Raw genomic sequence first — 20241 nt, forward strand, 5'->3', positions numbered from 1 at the left:
GGCAAGCTCGATGTAAAAAGGAGGGAGGGGGAACCGGAGACCATTTCTAAGTTGGTCCCGTAAGAAAGTTGTATAGCCGGGAGGAGGGTTGTATACCCTATCAGAAGGGCCGGGAATCAAATGGGATAATTAAAAGGAATAGAGCCCAGGGTCCTGAGCTCCTCGTCTGCCCCCGAGCACAAAGTGCTGCTCATTGAGGAAAACCAATGAAATCTCGGGTTCTCATAAGAAAGAAGGTCTTAAACCCGAGCTTTGCCCTTACCCTTGTCCTTCTTCAGAATGCGGGAAGTGCCTGAGGAGGAAGGTTTTGAAGAGGAGAGCTTGGTTTGTTGAGCTTTTGGTTTTTTGGAAGTTTGGGTAGGAAGGCGATGGCGAGGGGCAGAAGGAGATGAATCGGAGCAGGACGCGGTGGACTCATCACCAGATAAGCCTCGCGCATTTTCTCCAGATAAATGAAGTGGAATTCGACATTTTTGAGAAGATTGGAAAAGAGAACTTACGAGTTTTAAGGAAGAGAGAGGGAATTGTGCGAGCAAATGGTACGAACGGAGGGTTCGTGGCGGAGGAAGATCACCGGAGTTGAGGAATTTGCACGGTGGGGAGTTGAGAAAATATATTGCAAGAGCTTGGGCAGGATTTTGAATTTGTGAAGAGATTTTGAAAAATAGGTGAGTTACTATATATAAAGGGAGGGAATTAATCTTCACCGGTGATCTAAATTAATCGGCCGGTCCAGATGGATCTTGGAAGTTGTGCGGGTAGGCGAAAGGACACGTGCAGATATCGAGGTGTCAGAATTTTTGGATTTTTGGAATACAGAACATTTTTCGACGAGATTTAATGCTAGGGTACACGTCATCACGACGATAACCCTGTTGCCAGAGAATAATAAACAAAATAATATTTAAATTCCGGGAGACATGAGGCCCCGACATCTTCTCTTAAGTCCGGGAGACATGAGGCCCCGACATCTTCTCTTAAGTCCGGGAGACATGAGGACCCGGCATATTATAATCTAAGCCAGGGAAACAGCAGGCCCAGCATATCATCCTAGCTCTGGGATATTTGAAGCCCCCGATGCTCTTACACACTCTAAATTATTTTTCTATGAAAATACAAATATGACTGATCGGGACAACGAGTAAGACTCTAGATCGACTATTTTAGGGATGGGTGGTGATACCCCCATAAGGATCCGGGTATTGGGTGACCCGAGATATTAATTGGATAGCCCAGATCAGAGCCAATATGCCGGGTACTCTCCTCACTAACGGAGCATTGATTCCCTTCCCGAGTAACCAAAAGCCCAGGCTCTCATACATGTGCCCGGGAACTTCCACCCGTCTACCTCGAGAATTGCACCGCACTGGAGTGTGATCGATACGGGCAATCTAATCTGTCAGAGCAACATGGGTTTGGAGTGTTCTAGAACTCATCAAAAGCTATAGTATAGGCAGCCGACTTGACATACTTAGTAGGTGGCACTGAAAACAAGGTACCTACCACATTTTCTTCTATAAATAGCAGGTATACATCTCATTTAATGATTCGGAAATCTTTGAACTTTCAAGCACTCACATATATCCGCTTGTTTTCATCTTCAATCTGCTGACTTAAGCATCGGATTGGCTATGCCAGACACTCTTTCGGCGCCCATTCACAAGTTCCTTTCTTGTTTGCAGGTGTTATCGAAGCCATTATCTTCACTCAAATTCCTAAACTTTAAATTATTGATTTGATCCGATAGAGCCTTTTAACCGGCTCATCCATTTCACTAAGATCACATCAACCATAAATAACTATCCAAATCTAAAGAAATAAACAAATGATCAAGAGTTGAGATTTATAACATGATTATCAATGAAAAAGGATGGAATCATGGAAAAGCGATGTAAAACAGCCCGATCATCCTCGGTTTCGCTCCAATGGTTCGATTTCACTGGTGGATGCTGTGTCTTGGGTCTTAGGGGCTAAATTGGGCCCCGTGCACAGTAAGAGACTAGATTGTGTGTGATTGACAAATGGGCTTAAAAAATTGATAATGTTGTTGTCAAAAGTAAAAATTTATGGTAAAAAATAAAAATATCAAACTCTCAAAATTCTCAAACTACACACTTTATAATATTTTTCTCTCAACTCAATTGTGAATTTCTTCACAAATGGTGAGGCTATTTATAGAATTTCTTTACAAATAATCCAAAAATAAATTCATCATTACCTACATCATCACACACTAATTTTCAATATTTACAACTCTTATTTTCAACATTCAAATATTCATCATTCAAATATTCAATACACATATTTTAAATATTATTTTTCAACACTCCTCTTTGTGATGATGATCATAATGATTGTCTTCATTATGTGTTTTTATACTGCCTCGTTAAAAACCTTACTAGGAAAAACCCATTGGGATAAAAACCATAGTAAGGGAAAAATAGTGCAATCACATAAACTCCCCCTCATGTTGATATGAACAAGTCTTCACAAATTTCGTAGATTGTCCATCTCAATATTATATATATGCTTTCTGAATATTGTCGTAGGAAGTGCCTTTGTGAAGAGATCTGATGAGTTTTCACTTGATTGAATGTGACGAACATCAATACATTTATTTTCTCAAGCTCCTTGGTGAATGCAAAGAACTTAAGAGGAATATGTTTAATTCTGTCGCCTTTTATGTATCCTTCTTTCATTTGAGCAACACATGCAGCATTATCTTCATATAGTAGCACAGGCTTCTCGTCGAATGATAATCCGCATGAAATTTGGATAAGTTGGGTCATTGATTTTAACCATACACATTCACGACTTGCTTCATGTAGTGCAATAATCTCGGCATGATTTGATGAAGTTGTTACGAGCGTTTGTTTCTGTGAACGTCAAGAAATTGCAGTGCCGCCACGAGTAAATACATATCCAGTTTGGGAATGTGCCTTGTGTGGATCAGATAAGTATCCAGCATCGGCATAACCAATTATACTTAGATTAGCATCTTTTGAATACAAAAGTCTCAAGTCTGTCGTTCTTCGTACATAACGGAATATATGTTTAATTCCGTTCTAGGGTCTCTTTGTTGGATATGTGCTAAATCTTGCCAACAAATTTACGGTAAAAGATATATCAGGCCTTGTACAATTTGTAAGATACATAAAGGCACCGATAGCACTTAGATATGGTACTTCTGGACCAAGAATATCTTCATCATCTTCACATGGACGGAATGGATCCTTTTCTATGTTTAAAGATCTAACAACCATTGGAGTACTTAAAGGATTTGATTTATACATATTAAAACGTTTAAGGATCTTTTCTGTATAATTTGTATGGTGAAAAAACATTCCACCTTCTTTTTGTTCAATTTATAAACCCAGACAATACTTGGTTTTTCCAAGATCCTTCATTTCAAATTCTTCCTTCAAGTATGACACAACTTCTTGAATTTCCTTATTCGTTCCAATGATGTTTAAATCATCAACATATACCGCAATAATTACGCATCCGGATGTTGTTTTCTTAATGAAAACACAAGGGCATATTGAATTATTTACATATCCCTTTTTCATCAAGTGATCACTTAGTCGATTATACCACATTCGACCTGATTATTTTAACCCATATAATGATCTTTGTAATTTCACAGAATAACATTCTCTAGGTTTTGAACTTTGTGCTTTAGACATCTTAAATCCTTCAGAGATTTTGATATATATATATATATATATATATATATATATATATATATATATATATATATATATATATATATATATATATTACTATCAAGTGATCCATATAAGTAAGCTGTAACAACATCCATAAGACGCATTTCGAAATTTTCAGGTACCACCAAGCTAATCAAATACCAAAACGTAATTGCATCCATCACGGGAGATACGTTTCTTCATAATCAATTCCAGGCCTTTGAAAAAAACCTTGTGCAACAAGTCGAGCTTTATATCTTACTATTTAATTTTTCTCATTTCGCTTTCGAATAAAAATCCATTTGTATCCAACAGGTTTTACACCTTCAGGTGTGAGGACTATATGTCCAAAAACATTACGTTTATTTAGCGAATCCAATTCAACCTGGATGACTTCTTTCCATTTTATCCAATCCTACAGATTTTACATTCACCAAAAGATTTTAGTTCACGATCTTCAATATTATTTATGATGTCGATTGCTACATTATAAGAAAATATATCATCAATTTCTTCTATATCTTTTCGGTTCCATATTTTTCCAGTATTAATGTAATCGACATATATTTCACGATTCTCGTTAGTTTGTGTTTCTGACAGAACATTTTCATCATTATGTGTTTCTTCAAGAACATCATTCTCTATTTTGTGATTATCATGTTTTTCTTCAGGAACATCATTTTCTCTTTTGTCATCATCGTGTTTCTCTATGAATTTTCTTTTTCGAGGATTTTTATCCTTGGAACCCACTGGCTTTCCACACTTCAAGCGTTTAATGACATCATGAATATCTTCAATTTGTTTCTTCAGAATTTCAATTCGAGTAGGGGCATTTGCAGCATGTATATATGATTTAGTTACCTTTTTTGTGTCTGCAAATGCATCTTGTATTTGATTTGCTATTCTTTGCAAGTGCACAATTTTTTGTACATCTTTTTCACATTGTTTTGTTCTTGGATCCAGATGTAACAATGATGATGCATACCATGTAATTTTCTTTTCGGTATGTTTATGTTCTCCCCCTAACATTGGGAAGATTTTCTTATTAAAATGACAATCAGCAAAACGTGATGTGAACACGTCGCCTGTCTGAGGTTCAAGATATCGAATGATTGATGAACTATCATAACCGATCTAAATTCCAACCTTTATTTGAGGTCCCATTTTCTTTCGTTGCGGTGGTGCAATAGGCACATACACCATATATCCAAAAATTCTCAGATGAGAAATGTCTGGTTCTTTACCAAATGCAAGCTGCAATTGGGAGTATTTATGATATGCACTTGGTCTGATACGAATTAATGCAGCAGCATGTAAAATTTCATGTCCCCATATAGAAATAGGGAGCTTTGTTTTCATAATCATTGGTCTAGCAATCATTTGCAGACGTTTAATCAATTATTCAGCCAATCCATTCTGTGTATGTACATGAGCAACAAGATGCTCAACAATGATTCCCATATACATACAATAATCATTGAAAGTCTGGGAAGTAAATTCACCAGCATTATCAAGTCTAATTTTCTTGATTGTATAATCGGGAAATTGATTCCTCAATTTTTTTAGTTGAGCAAGTAATCTTGCAAATGAAATATTTCGAGTTGACAATAAACATACATGTGACCATCTGTTGGAGGCATCAATCAATACCATAAAGTATCTGAATAGCCCACATGGTGGATGGATTGGCCTAAAATTATCACCCTGAATACGTTCAAGAAACATTGGTGATTCAGTTTGGATTTTGGCCAGTGATGGTATTATAATAAGTTTTCCAAGAGAACATGCTTTACATTGAAACTTATTATTCTGAAAGATCTTCTGGTCTTTCAACGGATGACCATGTGTATTTTCTATAATTTTTCGCATCATTGTTGAACCAGGATGTCCTAATCGATCATATCAATTGATCAGTATTGAAGAAATATCAAATACCATGTTTGATTCAATTGGACTTGTATATGTATAATGCAATCCAGTAGGTAGCATTGGTAGTTTTTCAACAACATATTTCTTTCCTGATTTGTATGTGGTAAGACACATATATTTCTCATTCTCTTCATTCATTGTTTGAGTATCATACCCATGGGAATATATATCATTAAAACTCAACAAATTTTTTTTTGATTGTAGGTGAATACAAAGTATCATTGATAAAAAAATTTGTATCATTAGGTAACAAAACTTGTGCTTTACCACATCCTTTAATCAAGACTACAGGACCTGATATTGTATTCACCATTATTTTTGTTGGTTTTAGTTTCAAGAAATATCTTTTATCTCGTATTATAGTGTGCATTGTACCACTATCAGGTATGCAAACTTCAGCTTTGTTCGTAGCATTTTCCATATTTGAATTTCAAAAAAGATATACAATGAAAAAAAATTATTGACAATACATATGAAATAATTGAAAAATACAACACATATCATAATTGTACAATGAAACATTATCATATGAGTACATGAAAAATAAATTATTTTACAATTATATTCTACCAATATATTGTTCATTTTAAGAAAAATCATTGAGTAAATCTCCAACGTCAATATTTTTCATTTCTATTCCACCAATATATTATTCATTTCCAGAGAAATCATTCAGGAAATCTGCAGCATCAAAATGACACTATAAGAAAAATAATTTTCCTCAGCACATCATCAACAGCGTGCATCAAAAGCACGCTGCGAATACTACTTTTCACGACGTGCACCCATATGTGCGCTGTTAATAGTGTTGCACTTGATACTATTAACAGCGTGCATTAAAAGCACGATGCGGATATTACTATCGACGGCGTGCATTCAAAGGATGCTGCGGATACTAACTTGATACTATTAACGGTGTGCATTAAAAGCACGCTGCGGATACTAACTTGATACTATAACGGCGTGCTATTAATGCATGCTGCGGATATTACTATCGACGGCGTGCATTAAAAGCACGCTGCGGATAGTAACTTGATACTATTAACGGCATGTATTAAAAGCACGCTGCCGATATTACTATAGACGGCGTGCATTAAAAGCACGCTGCGGATAGTAAATCATTTTTTTAAAAAAAAATCGTGTTCAGATATTAACAGCGTACATTAATCGCACGTCGTCAATAGTATTATTCACGGCATGCATATTATTAGCACGCTGCGGAAAAAGAGTTTGAATTTTTTAAAATAGCGACGGTTTTTGAGTAAACCCGTCGCTAAGTTTGACCTACATTTAGCGACGATTTAAAAAAATCTGCCGCTGATTTTACATCGGCGACGGTTTTTAGTAACTGTCGCTAATAAACATACATCGGCGACGGTTTAGTGAAAAACCGTCGCTAAAAAAATCGCAAATTCACTATTTATGTCCGATCTCCGTTCCATTTTCCTTCACACCACTTTTACGCCGCGGATAATCTTGAACTTTTAACCGCTTGCAACTTTGCAGCGCGCATAGAAATCCCATATGCGCACTGCGGAAAGCCGTTTTTGTTGTAGTGTGAGTTGAATAACTCAAACGGCCACTGTATTCAGTGAAGTTGGTCTCTATTTCTTTCTCTTTTATCGATTCTTTATAGAGTTGCAAAGGGGCTTGGGGGCTCGACAAATACGAGACGAATGTCCTGGAGTGTCGCATCTAAAACAAGAACTTTCAAATCTTTTTGAGTGATTTTCATTTACACTCATGTTCTCATGATGTCTTTTCGGTGGGTGGTTCGTCACACCTTTTTGAGATGAGTTATAATAATAACTATCTCTATTGTTTTCAAAACCACGGTCGCGACCACGATTACGACCATTTCCACATCCACGTCCACGTCCACGACCACAACCTCGACCTCGACCTCGACCAAAACCTTGTCTCTGGATTTGATTTTGGTTTCCAGGTTTAAATTCATTTTTACTCACAACATATACTTCTGGAAATGCTGTTGATCCAGTGGGTCGAGACTGATGATTTCTCATTAATAGCTCGTTGTTCTTTTCCGCCAGAAGAAGACAGGCAATAAGTTCAGAATATCTCTCAAATCCACGCACTCTATATTGTTGCTGTAAAGTTAAATTTGATGCGTAAAACGTGAAAATGTTTTTCAAGCATTTTTGATTCCGTAACATCATGTCCACAAAATTTTATTTTCGAGATTATTCGATACATCGCCGAATTGTAATCACTAACTTTCTTGAAATCTTGAAATCTTAATATATTGCATTCATCACGGGCGGTCGGAAGTATAACTTTCCTTATATGTTCGAATCTTTCTTTCAATCCTTTCCACAGAGCCAATGGATCTTTTTCGATGATATATTCACATTTTAAACCTTCATCAAGATGTCGACGTAAAAATATTATAGCTTTTGCTTTTTCTTGTGATGAAGATATATTATTTTCTTTAATGGTCTCGCTTAGACCCAATGACTCAAGATGTATTTCTACATCGAGAGTCCATGGTATATAATTTTTTTCCGTGATGTCAAGCACAACAAATTTGAGCTTTTTCAAATTTGACATGATGGTACTAAAAAAATTACGATGCATTTTATTAGTTAATGAATATTGCAATACAAAGTAATGGATAAACAACAAATACAAGCATTCGTAAAAATAAAGAAAACACACGAGGAGGATATTCTCCAATAAATACAAGAATCATGAGTATGATAACCAAAATAATTAAAAATAACTTTGAGAAAGCCATCTTCTTTCTTCTTCAAAAAATTTGATGAAGAATAATTTTTAGAGAAGAAGAGAAAGTTGGATTGATTGAATGTGTTTGTGAGATCATATTTATAAGGCAAAAACTAGCCGTTTTGTTACCGTTGGTGTACAACAAAATAAAGGTACATATTTGTATAATTTTATAGTAATAATATGGTGTATATAATATTAGTCATGTTTAAATAATTATGTATATCATATCATATTATTATAATGAGGCGTCATAAGTTATTTTGTATAAAAACCTTATAGGCTTTTATACTTGTCGTATCCTTTACCGGGAGTGTGGGATGTCGTCTTAACATCCTCCCACGATTTATAACAAGTTTTTGAAAAAGTTATTTTTATTATTTCTAATAATAACATTATATTATATATTAAATATATACATAATAAATAAATAACAGTAAAATAAATATTATTACTTTTGTTACCATTTTCTTCTGTTTGGAGCTTGGAAAATTATGAAGGACTTTTAGAGCTTTGTGATGATAACGTGTTGTGAAAAAGTAAAAATTTATGGTAAAAAATAAAAATATCAAACTCTCAAAATTCTCAAACTATACACTTTATAATATTTTTTTTCTCAACTCAATTGTGAATTTCTTCACAAATGGTGAGGCTATTTATAGAAATTCTTTACAAATAATCCAAAAATAAATTCATCATTGCCTACGTCATCACACACTAATTTTCAATATTTACAACTATTATTTTCAACATTCAAATATTCAACACACACATTTTAAATATTATTTTTCAACAAATTTAACATTATAAAAAAAATTATAATTTTAGGGACAATTAGGCTTAAATCAAACCTTTGAAACCATCTTCTATTTGAAGTCGTCTACTTCAGGAGAGTATTTCATTGTTCAATATTATGAAGGAACATCACTCAAAAGTATTTCAGTCTAGTTCGATATGAAAATCCAAAGTTTTTTAAGGTAAATTCTTGAATAGCATAAAATTTGTGAGGATGATTTTTTTTTTTTTAAACGGGAAGAACTTCCATTGTTTTATAAGGGAATCTGGAGTGATGTTTTCTTCTAATCTTGCGTTTTTCGTGTAGTTGCATGTGCGATGGCCAACTTTTTGTGACCTCAATTTTCAATGGATGTAGTACGTTTTACAGAATATATTTCAAGAGTCTGTCGAAAAAATGAACATATTAAACCCCAATTTATATCACTACAATAATTAACCCCCCAACATAAGTTTTAAGTGATATTGAAAGATGATGATAATATCCCTGACTCTTGGTGATGCAAACGTGGTTGATCAAAGCACCAAAGAAAGCATGGGAGTCGTTGGAGTTGCCCGAAGGACCTATAACGAGGGGACGAAGCAAGAAGTTTAAAGATGCACTTCAAGGACTCATGATGAGCTATCAAGGAAGTCCTACAAGTTGGATGTCTAAATTAGAGGAGGTTGGGAATCATGGGAATGATATTGGAGGTCTTTGGAATTTAATTCAAGGTCAATTGCCGCGGTGCAAGAGTGCACCCGCGCTCCTACAAGGACCGCACCCGCGGTCTTGTAAAAAAAAAAAAAAAAAAAAAAAAAAAATTTTTTTTTTTTTTTTTTTTTTTTTTTTTTCGAAGCCTGACCGCACCCGCGGTCTTTCAACAGCGCACCCGCGGTCCTTTAGTGCACTTCCGTGTCAAAGTTTCTAATTATCTCATTTAAGCTTTTCACAATACTTTTCTTGTATTTTATTGCTTATATAATTGATGTATTAGACTTGAACGAAATTAATCATTGAAGATATATAAAATTGCATTGAGTTCTCTCAATCTTGCAAGGCTTTTGTGCTTTGTGTTTATCAAAATCAAACTTATCAAAGATTTCATCTTTGTGGCGTTTGTCGATTGTTCTTCGCACGGATTGTCAAAACAAGTTCTTTGAAGGTTCGTTCGAGATTCAATTGTTATCATCGTTGATATTTGTTGCTAAGATTTAATATCTTAGAGGTGAATATCACAAATCTTTACTTGTTTCAAAAGATCGGGACAACAAATCGATCCTTGTTTGATATTGAGTTGAGGGTGCGATTTCTATATTCGTGCTTGCCTTTCATTCGTACGAGGATTCGTATCATTTGGTATCAGAGCTTAGGCTCATTGATTCAAGTAAGTTATCCTTTTTTTTTTTTTTTTTTTGTGTTCAGATCTGTTTAAAAAAAAATTATTGTTCTGTTTCAGATCTGTGTTATATTGTTGTTTCTATTGTCATATCTATCAAAAACAAAAACAAAAATTCGATCTGTATCAAATCTGTGTTATCCTTTCGTTTCTGTGTCCAGATTTGTGTTATCCTTTGTTCTGCCTTAAGATCTGTGTTATTTTCTATCATCCTTTGTCATTCTTGAATCTAGAATTTTCGAAAATTTGTGTATCATCGTTCTTGTTATTGTGCAGTCCAAGTGAGACAGTTGCGAGTGTCCACGAAGTGAATCTTTTTGTTTGATAAAAAAAAAAAAATACAAAGATTGAGCACACCTTTGAGAGAAAAATCAAATTTGAGTGGAAAAATCATTTGAGTGCGAGAGCTATTTCTTTGGAGTGATCGTGAGAATTTGGGTGAGGAAAATCTTTTATTTCTACTAACGTTTTATTGCAGGTATAAAATCTGAAATTAAAATGGAGAAGGAAGTAGGAGAGAGTTCGAACCAGGGGTTGTCTAAGGTTCAAATGGAGGCGTTATTTGGGCATTTTAGTAGAATGTTGAGGGTTGAGTTGGATCCTTTATATGAGAGATTGGATAGGCTTGAAGTTAGTACGAGTGAAAATAAATCTAAGCCTAAAGGTTTGGGTAGAGTGGATGAAGAAGAGGATGATTATGAGTTGGAAGGAGAAGAGGAGAGTCAAAACGAGAATTGGGGTAGAAGCGGAAGAGGTAGAGGATTTGGTAGGGGAAGAAGAGAAGCCTTACGTGGGAGGTACGATGATGAGAATAAGGAAGATAATAACATAGGTAGCATTAAGATGAAAATTCCGTCGTTCAATGGTAAGTCGGATCCAGAGGCTTATTTAGAATGGGAAAAGCGAGTTGAATTTGTGTTTGATTGTCACCATTATTCCGAACAAAAGAAGGTTAGGTTGGCCGTGGTTGAATTTGTTGATTATGCACTTATTTGGTGGGATCAATTAGTGACCACTAAGAGGAGATGCAATGAGAGGCCTATAGAAACTTGGGCGGAGATGAAAAGCATAATGAGGAAAAGGTTTGTACCAAATCACTACTATAGAGAAGTGTTTAAGAAGTTACAAACTTTGAGACAAGGTGTGAAGAGTGTTGAGGACTACTATAAAGAGTTGGAAGTAGTCATGATTAGAGCAAACATTGAGGAGGATAGTGAGGCTACTATGGCTCGTTTTCTGTGTGGTTTGAACAGGGAAATTCAAGACCAAGTGGAGCTTAGACATTACTTGGATCTAGATGAAATGGTGCAGATGGCGATTAAAGTGGAGCAACAACTCAAGAGGAGAGGAGTTGGTCGTACCACACAAACTGGGAATACATCAACACCTTGGCGTTCCAACGTTGTTAAACGTGAAGAAAGCAAAGCAGTGGTCAAGCCCAAAGTTGACATTAAACAGGAGGCGCCTAAGCAAGGAGTGCAAGGTAAACCTGAAACTCCTATTAATCGTTCTAGAGATATTAAATGTTTTAGGTGTCAAGGAGTTGGACATATTGCTAGTCAATGTCCCAATAAAAGGGTGATGGTGTTGAATAATTATGGGGAGTATGAATCTCATAGTGAGGGAGATGATGGAGAGGATGAAGATGAGATGCCTGAATTAGAGGATCCTGATGAGGGATATGAGGCAGTTGTGGGAGAAGCGTTAGTGACTAGGCGTATAATGAGTACCCAAGTCAAGGAAGAAGAAACTAACCAAAGGGAAAACTTATTCCATACTAGGTGTTTTGTCAATGGCAAGGTTTGCAATCTTATTATAGATGGAGGAAGTTGTACCAATGTTGCTAGTCTTGAGATGGTTGAAAAATTGAGCTTGCCTACTTTGAAACATCCCCAACCATATAGGCTACAATGGTTGAATGACTGTGCCGAAGTGAAGGTGAACAAACAAGTTTTGGTTGCGTTTTCGATTGGGAAGTATATTGATGAGGTGTTGTGTGATGTGGTGCCAATGCATGCTTGTCATATTTTGTTAGGGAGACCATGGCAATATGATAGGCAAGTGACACATGATGGGTTTAGAAATAAATATTCTTTTGTACTCAAGAAAAAACCCATTGTTTTACTTCCTTTGTCCCCAAAGCAAGTGTTGGAGGACCAATTGAAAAAGAAGAAAAGAGATGAGGCCGAAAGAAAGAGTGAATTAAAAAGTGAGATGGCCTTTGAAAAGAAAAATGAAATGGCTAAAACAAAAGTGATAAAAAAATTGAGATAGCCATACAAAAGAAAAATGAGGAAAAAGAAAATGAGAGGAAAGAGGCCAAAAAGAAAACATATATGGCCCAAAAGAGTGAGTTGAAGCAATTGATGCACACACATGAACCACTTGTGTTGATTGTTTATAAGGAGATCCTCCTTAACACAAGTGATATAGCCGGGTCCCTTCCGAGCATTGTAATTTCACTTTTGCAGGAATTTGAAGATGTATTTCCGGAGGAGCTACCTCAAGGATTACCACCATTGAGGGGGATTGAGCACCAAATTGATTTGGTACCCGGAAGTGTATTGCCAAATCGTCCAGCTTACAGAAGCAATCCGGAGGAGACTAAGGAGCTACAACTACAGGTAAGTGAGTTGTTAGATAGGGGTTTTGTGCGTGAGTCCATGTCTCCTTGTGCTGTACCTGTTTTACTAGTTCCTAAGAAAGATGGTTCATGGCGTATGTGCGTGGATTGTAGGGCAATTAATAACATAACCATCAAGTATAGGCATCCCATACCTAGACTAGATGATATGTTAGATGAGTTGCATGGTGCATGTATTTTTAGTAAGATTGATTTGAAAAGTGGTTATCATCAAATTAGAATGAGGGAAGGTGATGAGTGGAAAACGGCATTTAAAACCAAGTATGGGTTATATGAGTGGATGGTCATGCCTTTTGGCTTAACTAATGCTCCTAGTACCTTTATGAGGTTGATGAATCATGTTTTGCGTGCTTACATAGGAAAATTTGTTGTGGTTTATTTTGATGATATTCTTGTGTATAGCAAAGATTTAGAAGAGCATGTTGAGCATTTGAGACTTGTACTGATGACACTTAGGGATGAACATTTATATGCTAATCTTAAGAAATGTGATTTTTGTACAAGCAAGCTTGTTTTTCTAGGTTTTGTGGTAAGTTCACAGGGGATACAAGTGGATGACGACAAGGTAAGTGCTATTCGAGATTGGCCAACACCTGCTAATGTTAGTCAAGTTCGAAGCTTTCATGGTCTTGCAAGCTTCTATAGGAGGTTTGTAAAAGATTTTAGCACATTGGCGGCACCGATGACCGCGGTGTTTAAGAAGCACGTTCCATTCCATTGGGGCGAGGAGCAAGAGAAGTCTTTTAATATTATTAAACAAAAATTAATAAATGCGCCTTTACTTGTTTTGCCTGATTTTTCTAATACTTTTGAAATTGAATGTGATGCTTCAGGTGTAGGAATTGGTGGTGTTTTGATGCAAGGAGGACGGCCGGTGGCATACTTTAGTGAGAAGCTCAATGGAGCAGCACTGAACTATCCAACATATGACAAGGAGTTGTACGCGCTTGTGAGGACCTTGGAGGTGTGGCAACACTACTTGAGACCTAAAGAGTTTGTGATTCACACGGATCATGAGTCTCTTAAGCACCTTAAGGGACAACAGAAGTTGAATAAGCGGCATGCTAAATGGGTGGCATTCATAGGTACATTTCCCTACATAATCAAATACAAACAAGGTAAGGATAATGTAGTGGCTGACGCACTATCACGGAGGTACGTATTAATCTCTACCTTGGATTCGAAAATCTTGGGATTTGAACATATGAAAGAGTTGTATTTGTTGGATGAGGATTTTAAGGAGATATTTGAAACATGTATGCATGGTCCACATGATAAATTTTATTTGCATAATGGGTTTTTATTTAGAGAAGATAGATTGTGCATTCCTAAGTCATCAATTCGTGAATTACTTGTGAGGGAGGCACATGGTGGAGGTTTAATGGGGCATTTTGGTGTGGCTAAAACTTTGAGTTGTTTGCATGAGCATTTTTATTGGCCACATATGAAACGTGATGTTGAACGTGTTTGTGAAAAATGCATTACTTGTAGACAAGCTAAGTCTAGAACACAACCACATGGCTTGTATACACCACTTCCCGTCCCTAGTGAACCTTGGGTTGATATTTCTATGGACTTTGTTTTGGGGTTGCCTAGGACAAAGAAGGGGAGGGATTCAATATTTGTTGTTGTTGACAGATTCTCTAAAATGGCACATTTTATTGCTTGTCACAAAACTGATGATGCATCAAACATTGCAGATTTGTTCTTTAAGGAAGTCGTTAGGTTGCATGGTATGCCTAGGACAATTGTGTCTGATCGTGATGTTAAATTCTTAAGTTACTTTTGGAAAACCTTGTGGGCTAAACTTGGCACGAAACTGATGTTTTCTACTACATGTCATCCTCAAACGGATGGACAAACTGAAGTTGTTAACCGAACTCTAGGAACACTTTTGCGTGCTATCATTAAGAAGAACTTAAAGAATTGGGAGGATTGTTTACCATTTGTTGAGTTTGCTTATAATCGTTGCGTGCATTCTACTACAAATTATTCACCATTTGAAATTGTATATGGTTTTAATCCTTTGACTCCGTTGGATTTGATGTCTTTACCTGTGAGTGACAGGTTGAACATGGATGGCCAGAAGAAAGCTGAATTCGTTAGAAGTTTGCATGAGAAGGTCAAGGATAACATCGAGAAGAAGAATTTACAATACACGAAGCAAGCCAACAAGGGAAGGAAAAAGATGGTTTTTGAAAAGGGAGATTGGGTGTGGTTGCACTTAAGGAAGGAAAGATTTCCAGAGAAGCGACGTTCAAAGCTTTTACCTAGGGGTGATGGACCATTTCAAGTAATTGAAAGGATCAACGACAATGCATATAAACTTGATCTGCCAGGTGAGTACAATGTCAGTTCTACTTTTAATGTTAGTGATCTTTCGTTGTTTGATGTAGGAGATGATCAAGATTTGAGGACAAATCCTTTTCAAGAAGGGGAGAATGATGCAAACGTGGTTGATCAAGCACCAAAGAAAGCATGGGAGTCGTTGGAGTTGCCCGAAGGACCTATAACGAGGGGACGAAGCAAGAAGTTTAAAGATGCACTTCAAGGACTCATGATGAGCTATCAAGGAAGTCCTACAAGTTGGATGTCTAAATTAGAGGAGGTTGGGAATCATGGGAATGATATTGGAGGTCTTTGGAATTTAATTCAAGGTCAATTGCCGCGGTGCAAGAGTGCACCCGCGCTCCTACAAGGACCGCACCCGCGGTCTTGTAAAAAAAAAAAAAAAAAAAAAAATTTTTTTTTTTTTTTTTTTTTTTTTTTTTTTTTTTTCGAAGCCTGACCGCACCCGCGGTCTTTCAACAGCGCACCCGCGGTCCTTTAGTGCACTTCCGTGTCAAAGTTTCTAATTATCTCATTTAAGCTTTTCACAATACTTTTCTTGTATTTTATTGCTTATATAATTGATGTATTAGACTTGAACGAAATTAATCATTGAAGATATATAAAATTGCATTGAGTTCTCTCAATCTTGCAAGGCTTTTGTGCTTTGTGTTTATCAAAATCAAACTTATCAAAGATTTCATCTTTGTGGCGTTTGTCGATTGTTCTTCGCACGGATTGTCAAAACAAGTTCTTTGAAGGTTCGTTCGAGATTCAATTGTTATCATCGTTGATATTTGTTGCTAAGATTTAATATCTTAGAGGTGAATATCACAAATCTTTACTTGTTTCAAAAGATCGGGACAACAAATCGATCCTTGTTTGATATTGAGTTGAGGGTGCGATTTCTATATTCGTGCTTGCCTTTCATTCGTACGAGGATTCGTATCACTTGGTTTCATTGAATCCACGGGGAGGAGCAAACATTCAAAGATATTACATAATTTAGAACCTATATTAAAAATTATTCTGTTTCTATAAGACGTTTGTATTTGTACATAATTTGTAAAATGACAAAAATAAAAATTGTTGTCAATTCAACCACCAAATTTAAACAACTAATTAATTCATTGCACAAAAAACAATAATCTTGGTTGAACCTATGAAATTCAACAATTATTCAGTATTAACAATCTTCAATGGGATCTTGATATCCCCCATGGAAGAAAATGAGGGAACAACTTTATACTACGTCGTACCCCCAATGAAGGAACCCTCTCATAACCCAATCTTAAACCAAAATCAAGAATATTTAGTTTATTCATAAAAACAACACAATCATAACTAAATAAACAAAATATGTATCATCAACCGATCAGTGCATCCATCAGAATAAGTTTTTATTCTATTGTTGAGTATTAAATTGAAATGCAGCTTCTCCCCAAGCATAGTAAAAAAATTGGGTAATATCATCGATATAAAAAATGATAAAACTTGAGGAATAATAATTTTATGTGGAGAATATCATGCAATTGAATATGAACAAAGTCTAGCAAAATCATCAATTTCTAATTCATCTGTCTCTGTATGCAAGAGAAATAAGCTTTTCATAGATTGCTGCTCGTTTTGCTTTTCTCATTTGGCCTCCAAATAGATGAGCCACAAATAGAGACTCCATTTTAAGATCTAAGTCTACTGGTTGGCCAATATGATGCAAACCAAGAATAACAGAAAAATCAGTTAGACTTAAAGGAATCTGAATATCATCACCAACAATCAAAGAGCACAAATTAATATCAAATCTATTTAATATGAAATAAATTTTGCAATTGCTGATAACAAGTTCGGGCATATCAATCCAAATGTGTATCATTTATCCTAATCCTATGTTGTTGCCCAAACATTGGTTTCAGTTCTTCCATCGCATTAAAGCAAGTGTGGGAGCGTCAACTATGGTATACTTTCACATTTTGGCAAAAATTTGTGTGAGACGGTCTAACGGGTCGTATTTGTGAGACGGATCTCTTATTTGGGTTATCCATGAAAAAGTATAATTTTTTATGCTAAGAGTATTAATTTTTATTGTGAATATGGGTAGGGTTGACCCGTCTCACAGATTAAGATCCGTGAGACGGTCTCACACTTTTGTTCATATATGCTATCGACAATGATCTCTTGAACAAAAATTACTGAACTGAACAAACAAACAAAAAAAAAAAATATAAATCAGTTGACCAAAATATAAACCAGTTCTTCTTTCTAAAATTCAACCTGTAATCATACAAATACTAAAATACTAATTCAAATATGTAAGCAAGTACCTTAACAATTATACCTGTTAGAGTAGATGCCCTACAAGTCAACTGTTGACTAGAGATTTTATTGACTCAAGTGTAATAAACAATCTTTATTTTAATATAATTCATTATTTCATGGTTTGTTATTTCTTTATCTGTATACCCATGTTATCAAACATAGATAAAGACCTTGATTATACTTTAATACAAATGAATCGTAATTCGATGTTGAAACTCGTTTGTAAATACTGTATGATCTAAATTCGTTCCTAGTCGATTTAGCCGCCTAAAACATGGATAAAGGTCGCTTGAGCTCGAGACTAGCATATGTGATGTTGTGTACTGCGTTTCTTAGTAAGGGCATAGAGATGTCCAAACATGCAGATGGGTAGTCATATGATGATTATACCGAACAACCCTCCCTCGGCCTTTCCAAGTGGTTATCATTCATCGAGAGGATAAGTCCGTGGTTATGATCGTAAACCATTAGTCCTTACGACCCGAGACAACACTGAGGCTCTATATGCTAGGGCTGTGCTTTGACTCGTTTTCCGGCTCCAGGAGAGTCATCAGGTGGCGAGGTTGGGTACATTTGCGACACATATAGGAGCCAGTGCATTGTAGTCGGGGATTCACCGCTCACTTACGGGTGTGGATATCCTATGTGATCTAATGAAATAATAGTGCATGGAATCTCTGGCCAGAGTACGCGATGTACGTTGGAGAAGGAGTTCTCCAAATAGTACACGCGATGCCACTATTATAGTTATCACATAGTTATCGAATTATTATGCAACCCTCGATGAACCAATGGTTGCAGATTCGATCGAGATATATGAGATGAAGGGACCGTTCTGTACGTTAATCATAATCGACTGGTTCTTGCAGGCACTATCAGTGATACCTAGGGGATCATGGGGCGATGCTACTAGACGCTCTTACCATGATCCGATGGGTGCAATCAGAAATGAGTTCTGACATTCTTGATCAAGGTGTTGATGAAAAGAATGGGGCTAACTAGGGTAAGCCCGAATAAAGGATTATGTCCTGAATCACAAAGAGTAGTGAACCCACGGCTAGCTGTATCCCTGAACCATTGAGGGTCACACAAGTACTGGAATGTTTTCTTCCCGTTAAGAGAATAAATTCAAAAGTTGAATTTATATTATATAGTAAATTTAAGGAGTTGAATTTATGATAATTAAAATTTGAGAGAATAAATTCAAGGAGTTGAATTTATAGAATTTGAGAATTTAATTTATTAAACTCAAAAGTTGAGTTTACTAAATATTAAATTAAAATCTATAGTTAACTTAATTAATTATATTAATTAAGTAAATGATGGATTAAAGAAATAATAAGGATTTTATTATTCTTATTTGAACATGAATATTTCTCAAAAAAAAATTTGGCCGATGATTTGAAAGGATAAAGGGATTTGATTTGGCATGCAAATATTATTTTAGAATCTTTAAATGACTTAATTAATCTAATTAATTAAGTGGATTGAAGATTAGAAAAGATAAAAGAGAATTTTGATTCTCATTAACGTAGATAGGCATCCAAAATATTTCCTTTCAAGATTCACGTTTTTCGAAGCTTTAAAAGGAGAGCACTAAGTCTCCAAAAAGACATCGGCAATATTCTTGCTCTCAAAAGTTTTTAAACCAAAATTTTGTTTCAAAATTTCAACGAAAAATATCTTCCATATTTTCTAGTGTAATTTAGAAGAGGATCAAACAATCCAGTCGTGGACTAATTAGAAGAAAAGAAAGAACTCTTTCGAAGAAAGTTCGTAGGGATTCATCAAGAGCTAATCCGTTTATACCGGATTAGTTGGAGCCACGTGATTTATTCACAAAAGGTATAATTTTCTAAACATCCTATATATGTTTAATTTGTTAAATCATACGAGCGCCTAAAACAATATTATTATGTTTTTCAAAATAAAATAAAAATTTTTAAATCTTCCGCTGCGTTTGGCGTGTAGAAAACCTGATCCAACAATACCAACATTAGCAACCTATAAATTTGGGAGATAGAGGGATAATCGAGAACTACATTGTAATTGCCAAACTTTTTCATTCTTGTTCAACCATTCTAAATAACTATTTCAATATCAGGAAAATAAATGTGCATGTCGTCATTACAAATCAACGACAAAAACCTTAAAATCTAAGAATAAAGAGTTTGCATATAAGACAAAAAAATAGGCTCGTCACCAAACAAATATGACAAATAAGAGTACAAAACAAGTCTCAAACGGGGTCCAAATTCACGACATATTACGGGGCACTTTGAATGTGCGGCTTCCTGCCTTGTCCCCAAGCAAATCGCTTCATTGATCTCCGATGTTGCCCACAATTCTGTAGCCTTGGCTCACAAGCTCGGTCCTCCTCTTCGATTTGTAGGCCACT

The sequence above is a fragment of the Primulina eburnea genome, chromosome 7, assembly GCF_022965805.1.
Source record: "Primulina eburnea isolate SZY01 chromosome 7, ASM2296580v1, whole genome shotgun sequence".
NCBI lineage: Eukaryota > Viridiplantae > Streptophyta > Magnoliopsida > Lamiales > Gesneriaceae > Primulina > Primulina eburnea.